The sequence below is a fragment of the Suricata suricatta genome, chromosome 12 (assembly GCF_006229205.1).
Source record: "Suricata suricatta isolate VVHF042 chromosome 12, meerkat_22Aug2017_6uvM2_HiC, whole genome shotgun sequence".
Lineage (NCBI taxonomy): Eukaryota > Metazoa > Chordata > Mammalia > Carnivora > Herpestidae > Suricata > Suricata suricatta.
Genome location: NC_043711.1, coordinates 10,096,761 through 10,105,690, shown reverse-complemented (window position 1 = coordinate 10,105,690; position 8,930 = coordinate 10,096,761). Strand labels below are relative to the sequence as shown.

Genomic DNA, 8,930 nt, shown 5'->3' with positions numbered 1-8,930 from the left:
GAATTTAAGGAAAGGTATTAAGCAGGCTGTGTTTTAGCTTATGGGCAAGTAATAAATTGTATCATTTATCTTGAATGTATCATAGATAAGCTGCTATATAATGATTGCCACTTCAGATAGCTGTGAAATTAGGTGATTAACTAGTTGTTACTTAACCTTCTAATTTCTGTATAAGTCTAATTACATGAAATAGAAGTTGTGGTTCTGATTTTTTTACTTTGCTTATCCATTTGGAGTGTCATTGTAACTACTGTATTGTAAATGATGGAAAATAATTGCATATTTAAAAAACAATAGTGTTATATTCTAAAAAAATAAAAAATAAAGTTACCACAAAATAAATAAATAAATAAATAAATAAATAAATAAATAAATAAAATATTTTTATGGGTGCCTGGTTGGCTCAGTTGGCTAAGCCTCTGACTTTGGCTCTGGTCAGATCTCATGTTCCTGGGTTCGAGCCCCCCTTCAGGCTCTATGCTAACAGCTCAGAGCCTGGAGCCTGCTTCCGGTTCTGTGCCTCCTTCTCTCTCTGCCTATCGCCCACTCATCCTCTGTCTCTCATTGTATCAAAAATAAGTAAAACATTAAAAAAAGTATTATAAATAATAAAACTTTGTAAATACATGTTTTTTGTAATTTAAAACAAGAAAAACTCTAGAGTAGTGCATGTATGTTTAGGAATTTGTCCATTTCTTCTAGATTGCCCAGTTTGTGGCATATAATTTTTCATAGTAATCTCTGCTGATTGCTTGTATTTCTGAGGGATCGGTTGTAATAGATCCATTTTCATTAATGATATTGTCTATTTGGGTGTTCTCTCTGTTCTTTCTGAGGAGTCTTGCTAGAAGGGGAAGAGAGGTGGTGGTGATGGTGGAGGGCACTTGAGGGGAAGAGCACTGGGTGTTGTATGGAAAACAATTTGACAATAAAATATTTAAAAAAATAAAAAATAAAAAAAAGAAGTTTATCTATTTTGTTTATTTTTTTCAAAAAACCAACTCTTGGTTTCATTGATTTTTTTCAACTGCTTTTTTGTCTGCCCTGATCTTTGTAATTTCTCTTCTTCTGCTGCGCTTGAAGTGCTCTTGCTGCTCCCTTTCTAGTTTCCTAGGTGCTCTGTAGGATTTTGATTTTTAGACTTTTCTAGTTTGTTGAAATAGGCTGGATTGCAATAAACTTTACTCTTAGGACTGCCTTTGTTGCGTCCAAGAGCATTTGGATTGTTGTATTTTCGTTTTCATTTGTTTCCATATGTTTTTTAATTTCCTCTCTAATTGCCTGATTCGTCCAATCATTCTTCAGTAGGGGAAAGAGAAAGACATTGAAATTCAAGAGGCTCATACAACTCGCCTAAAACGTAACTTAAACTGACTTTCAGCATGACATATCATAGTGAAACTGGCAAAATATAAAGACAAAGAGAGAATTCTGAAAGCAGCTAGGGATAAAAGGGCCTGAACATACAAAGGTGAACCTATCAGAGTGGTTATAGACCTATCTAATGAATCTTGGCAGGCCAGAAAGGAATGGCAAGAAATCTTCAATGTGATGAACAGGAAAAATATGCAGCCAAGAATCCTTTATCCAGTGAGCCCATCATTCAAAATAAAAGAGATAAAGGTGTTCCCAACTCAATAAAAATTGAGAGAATTAATCACCACCAAACCAGCCCTACAAGAAATCCTAAGAGGGACTCTATGAAGGAAATGTAGCAAGGAATATAAGACACCAGACACATCAATATAAACATGAACTCTACAGAGAACACAATGAATCCAAACACACATTTTTCAATAATAACACTGAATGTAAAAGGACTGAATGCTCCAATCAAATGAAACAGGGTAGCAGAATGGATAAAAAACAAAAACAAAAAAAAATCTATTTTTTATCTACAAGAGACTCACCTTAAACCTGAAGACACCTTCATATGGAAAGTAAGGGGATGGAGAAATATCTACCATGTGACTGGACGCCAAAAAAAAAGGTGAAGTAGCCATACTTATATTGGATAAACTGGACTTTAAAGCAACGGCAGTAACAAAAGATGAAGAAGGACATTACATAATGATTACAGGGTCTCCCCATCAGGAAGAGCTAACAATTATAAACATCTACAAGCCGAACAGGAGCACCCAAATACATAAAACAACTAATTGCAAACAGAAACAATCTCATCGAGAAGAATGTGCTAATTGCAGAGGAATTTAATACTTCACTTACAACAATGGACAACCAGACAAAAAAATCACTAAAGAAACAATGGACCTAAACGACACACTTGACCAGATGGAAATAATTGATATTTAGAACTCTGCATCATGAAGCTAGGAAATTCACTTTCTTCTCGAGGGTGCATGGCTCGTTCTCCAAGTTTGATCACATACTGGGTCATAAAACAGCCCTCCATAAATACAAACGAATTGAGATCATATTATGCACACTTTCAGATCACAATGATATGAATCTTGAAATCAACCACAGGAAAAAGTCTGGAAAACCTCCAAAAATCTGGAGTTTAAAACCACCCTACTGCAGGATATAAATCAATACAAACGTAAAACTCAGGTGACCAAGAGAATCCTACCTTGAATGTACATGTGAAAAAACAATCTAACTGTAATACAATTGCATGACATATTATCAGCGAAACAGTTGGGCTAAAAAAAAAAAGTGCAGAGAAACAAGATCGGGGAAAAGAAAAGAGTCCATGAACCTGGACATCAAAGAAATTGCACAGAAGACTCTCTCTGCACTGGAGGAAATGTATCACAGAGGGTACTGTCAACATTGCTGATAGTCCTGCACATGTGAACTGAAATTCAACATATAAGGAAATGAGCAGTAAGTGGTAGGATGAGGTTATCACATTTGGTGTGGGACTTGATATGTAATCATGGTGGACTAACTCTTATATTCCCTTGTTCCTGAATCAAAGCTGGAGCCATCATTATGAACTTGCTTTTGCTTAATTAAAAATGTACAGAGTTACATATACACACATGTATGGATGTCCACATATACACTGAGTAGTAAACACTCATATTTTCCTTGCCAGGTCAGATGAGGGGATATAGAAACCGTGGAAACAACAAGCACAGCAGGTACCAAGATCTTGACTCTCATCCATGATTCCATAAAATAAAACAGGGCTCCTTGCAGAAATGAATGACTGTTGGGCTCCGGAGGGAAATACGTTAAGCTGAGCATGAAGCTGAAGCATGATCCTATAAAACATCATGAAATGATGTCCCTCAGCAGCCAAGAATGATGGAGACAGGCCACAAGGACATATCAGCTAACTGAAGGAGCACTCCATTGCCTAAGCTGAAACAATTTGAGCAAAAAAATAAACTAGGATTGCATTATAACACAGAGGATACTGTAAATAACTGAAAAATAAATCCTGAAAATACAATCTCGAGTGCAGAACACAACCAATGATTTGCAGAAATATTCTATTCTTAAGGAGGTAGAAGATAACTACCACTACATAAAGATGGGGTTGCACATAGAGAGTTCCCACAGGAGTACTGGATGGAAAGAAAGGGGAAAGAGAAACCTGATAAATATCATGTCATCCATGATGCCAATATTAACACCATGAGAATTAGTCATGTTGACAGTGTACCCTTGATGTCATTAGATGAACATGTCTGTTTCCCTCCCTGCTCTTCTTGTCCTTCATCAACAGTCCCAGTCTACTCATAAACAAAAGAAAAATAAGACAAGTCCAAAGATTATCTTACAGACTGCCTTCCTAGTACTCCTAAACTATCCCTGTATCAGAAGCAAATGAAGCCTAAGAAAATGCCACTGCATATGGATCCTCAGCAGATATGAGGATTAAAATTAACCTGTGTGAGACACAGGACGGGTTTGTAATGTAGAAACTGGGAAGAGACCTGAGGAGAACCCTCTGAAAAATCACAGCAACTTTGTTTTGTAAATGTAAAACTGTTACAAATACTAAAGCAAAAGTTAAAATTAGTAATGAAATGCAGAATCTTTGGAAACACTGTGCTCTGAGATCATCCCGAAGGTTCTCTTACATATATTAGCAGCATCACTGCTGTCAGTGACTCCATCCTTAAAATAAAATAATACCACATAGAGTTTGAAAGTTTTCAATTCAATAATGACTGTATCTGCATTGTTTCTGGTAAACGTTTAAGAATGAATGAAAACACTCATCTAAATTTCTCTATTCAGGATTTCCACCCCCTCAGAGACCCGCTCTGTGCCTCCCATCTAACACTCATGGTGCTATTTCTATCCCTTAATATCCCCTCTCCCACTCTGAATGCAGCACTAGTTTTTCCTCACAACGACCTGAGTCATATTTCATTAGAAAATACTTTTTCAAAACTGTGCCGTGACATAAAATCTGCACTTACACTCACTAATTTCAGACTTCAATTTCCACCCTCGAGCCAAAAAGTAAGATTGTTAATCTGACTAATGCCCACCCAGCCAAGATCATTTGGGTTCATTTCACAGACCCTGCTCCTCATGGTTGGTGAGACAGTAAGTATTTCTAATTCTAGCATCACAACTTCCACCCTACTCAATCTCTGAATTTCCCTCTGCTGTTCCTGTACTGCACACTCCCTTTGTCTCCACGGAAAGACCCCAACACCGCATACAAGGGTCAGGATCTATAGGCTTCTCTGGGACGCTACACGGTCTCCTGTGAAAAAATCCTCTTTCTTGAAAACAATTACAAATAAAATAAAGAGACAACTTTAGGGGATCTACTTCGCAAGGTTTCAGTGCAACCTCTCAGTATCAATTTATTCATTTTTATATCTTGGTTCACAAAGTAGGAATCATGACAAAAGATTAGTTACATATTTATGCACAGAATAAATAGTAGTGTCTACCGGACAATAATTGCTGGGGAAAATGTTTCTTAAATGACTCCAATTAACAAATGGTGTGATCCTGGTAAACTAGTAAACAATGATAGAACCAGCAATGAAAACAGAGGAAAGTCTGTCGAGAGATGAAGGCCCATTGATGAAGCACTAACAGTGGAGGAGACAGATCAGGGAGAGCTGGTTGAGTGTATTCACGTTTTCCCTCCACAATTAAAGCTTTAATAGGCAGGGCCTGATATCACAAACTCCCCTTAACTTATTATGCCTGGTGATGCCCCTAAAACAACTACAGATGCAAAGGTCCCTCCCACCATAACACATTTCCCCAGCACTTCGGAAGAGGCTGTGGCTCACCCAGATGTTAGCCCAGAACAGCGTGAGATCGATGACCCACTCTGTCCCATGGATGATTGCTGGGGTTGGAAGTTATGACCTTAGGAATGAAAGAGACATGGCCCCACTTGTGAAGGCTCTAGAAAATGCAGCTCTGTCCTTGTATCACTTGAGATGACAGGAGTCAACTTCATGGGTGCAGAAAAGGCTTTTCAATTTCTGTAACACTAGGGCATAAACTCCCATGAGTCTTATTAATGAAATATTCTTTTGTCTCTCTTCCCTGTAAGAGACTTGGGTCTGTGGCGCTAGGAGACAAAAATAGAATGCAAACTTGTCCCAGTGTTGGGACACAGCCTTGGCATTCCCTGATGGTCTCTTTTCCCGTTAAACCTGCCTATCCCACAACGAGGTCCCCTGTCTTTAGAGGTTCTCACTAACAAGTCAGAGCACCGCATAATAAGTGTCAAGTTCTGGATTTGCAGAAATCTGTGTCCGCTAATAGGAGATGGGGCAAATAGGTGATGAGGAATAAGGAGTGGAATTAGTGGTGATGAGAACTTCGTGTTTTGTGGAAGAGTTGAGACACTATGTTACACAACTGAAGTGGTATTGTACTGTATGTCTACTATATAGGAATTAAAATTTTTCAATGAGTTAGGGGTGACTGGGTGGCTCACTTAAACGTCCCAACTTTGGCTCAGGTCATAAACTCATGATCTGTGAGTTTGAGCCACGCATCAAGCCCAGGGTTGACAACTCAGAGCCGGCAGTCTGCTTTGGATTGTGTCTCTGTCTCTCTCTGCCCCCCCTTCTCTTTCACAAAAGTAAATAAACATAAAATGGAGGACCTGGGTGACTCAGTGAGATGAGCATTCAAATTTGGTCATGTCATGATCTCATGATTTGGGAGTTCGCGCCCCATGTTGATTCCGTGCTGACAGCTCAAAATATGGTGCTTGCTTCACATTCTCTCTCCATCTCTCTCTCTCTCTCTCTCTCTCTCTCTCTCTCTCTCTCTCTCTCTCTCCTTCTCAAAAGTAAATAAACATTAAAAATCTTTTTAATAAAATAAAAACTAATCAGAAACTTTTTGCTGCAAAACTATGAATCAGATGATAGGAAATAACCATTATAGTTTACAATCCAATGGGGGCCTCTGGGGTCAGGTAAGGAGGAGACATGAGTCTTACTCTGTCTAACTCCCCACAGGTTAGGTCCATGTGTGTTTCCCACTATCACTGCCTAATCTCTGCAATGCAGCAGTAAAAAAGATGCAGGTGGCAACAGTCAGAGTAGCTGTATTGTGTGTGAGATCTGGGAAGAGCCTATTGTTGTAGGAAATATTGAGGGAAATCAGCTGCCCACCAAAAATTAAAAGAAAAGTAATAACGCATCCCTGGGAGAATGTCCAAGAATGACACCATCAAGGCCTGAAAAACCAGGAGTCACTATTTCTATTACCTTCACAATTAATTTATGTTTTGGACAGTGTGAGGGAAAACTAAAGATTGTAGAGTGGAAGTGGATTATTGTAAACTAATCACACAGGGTTCCAGGTGCTTCTGCACTACCATCCGTGATCTCGTTCCAAAGTGGATTGACACAAAACCTGGGAAACTTGTATATAACTTTGATATGCTCAGTGGTTTTTATCCAAAAGCAATGCACTATCAGATACCTGCTTCCAACCCAGAAGAGAAACATTTTGCATTTACTCCACTGCTCCTCCTATCACATTATAAGCACTCAATTGGCTATGTTATATATATGTTTTATAAAATCCATGGAATTGGGGCACTGTGGTGACTATGTTGCTTCACCATCTGAAATTGGTCCTGGTAATGATATCACAATTCATGGGTTTGAGGCTGGGTCTGCTCTGTGCTGACAGCTCAGACTCAGGAGCCTGCTTCTGATTCTGTGTCTCCATTTCTCTCTCTGCCCCTTATACTCCTTTTCACAAAATGAATATACATTTAAAACCTTAAAATCCATTTGACACAATTTAATAAGAGGTCTAATCAGGTTTAAAGTAATCTGGGAAATGGGTGCCTGGGTGGCTCCGTCAGTTAAACGTCCAACTCTTGATTTTGGTTCAGGTCAAGATCTCATAATTTCTGATATAGAGCCCCACTCCAGTCTCGAATCTGAAGCATGGATTCAGCTTCATATATTCTCTCAATCTCTCTCTGCCCCGCCCAAACTCTCTGACGCTCACTCTCAAAATCAATAAATAAACCTTAAAAACCTACAAAATAGATGCCCATAATGTATGAAAAACTTTGAGCAACCGAATACTGTAGAAAGATAAACTGCAGTCTGTCAGCCTATGAACTGATACAAATATCATAATGTATCTTTTCAGGGGTTTAGAGTACTCTTACTCAAGTGTTTATTTTGAAACAAAATATTTTCTATGCAGAGAATATCTCGCTGCTAAAGAGCTTTCTCAGGGCTTGCTTGATGTCTCTATTCCGCAGACCATAGATGAACGGGTTCAGCATGGGCGTCACCACCGTGTACATCACCGAGGCTATGGCACTTGCCCCGGAGTTTTGTGAAGCAGTAGAACTAAGATACACACCAAGACCTGTACCATAGAACAGAGAGACCACCAAGAAATGATACCCACATGTGGAAAATGCTTTATACTTGCCCCTCACTGATGAAATTCTCAAAATAGAAGATACAATTTTAGAGTAGGAAGAGAGGATACCAGTGAGTGGTACAACACCCAGACGTCCACTTGCCAGGTACATGGCCAAGTCATTGAGGAAGGTACCAGAGCAAGCAAGTTAGATCACCTGAATAAGTTCACAGAAAACATGAAGGATTTCCAACTTTGTGCAAAACGAGAGTCTCAAAACAATTAAATCAGTAGTAGAGAGACAAGAACACTCAATATCCAGGATCCTAGAAGGAGAATGCCACAGAACTTGGGGTTCATATTGACAATGTAGTGCAGGGGGTGACAGATGGCCACAAACCGGTCATAGGCCATCACTGTCAAGAGGAAGGTGTCTAGTCCTTGAAAAAGCATGAAAAAGTACATCTGGCTGAGGCAGCCTGCGTAGGTGATCACTCTGCTCTGCATCTGGATGTTCAGCAGCATCTTTGGGATGGTGGTGGAGGTGAAGCAGATGTCTGAAAAGGACAGGTTGGAGAGGAAGAAGTACATGGGTGTGTGGAGGCGGAGTCTGTGATAATGGCCAGGATGATGAGCAGGTTCCCAGTGAAGGTGACCAGGTACATGGACAGAAACAGCCAAAAGAGCAGTGACTGCAGCTCCCCCTGGTCTGAGAGTCCCAGGAGGATAAACTGTGTAACACGGGTTTGGTTTCTTCCTTCCATGTAACTGATGCAAACAGCTGGAACAGAGACCAGGGCACATTGAAAAGGCACCAGCATGATCACAGAAATTAAGAGAAATTCAGAATTAAGAGAAACATGTTTTCAACATGCTTCATTCTATAGTTCTTACTCATTTCCTACCAATAGGAATTCCAATGGAGTAGTCATTGTTAAGCATCACAAGGACCACACAGAAACAGAAGAGTTAACATCAATCCTTCTCAATTTCTTCCAAAAAAGATTCAAGGGGAAACACTTCCTGCTTTATTCCATTAGGCCAGCATTGCACTGATATCAAATCCATAAAAAGACATTGCAAGAAAAGTACACAACAAAATTCTCAACAAATACTGATGTGCA

General features: G+C 39.4%; 1 pseudogene; it reads right to left on the bottom strand.

Annotated features, from left to right (window-relative positions):
* Positions 1-7,611: 7,611 nt before the first annotated feature.
* Positions 7,612-8,570, bottom strand: LOC115275361 (annotated as a pseudogene).
* Between the last annotated feature and the right edge of the window lie 360 nt (positions 8,571-8,930).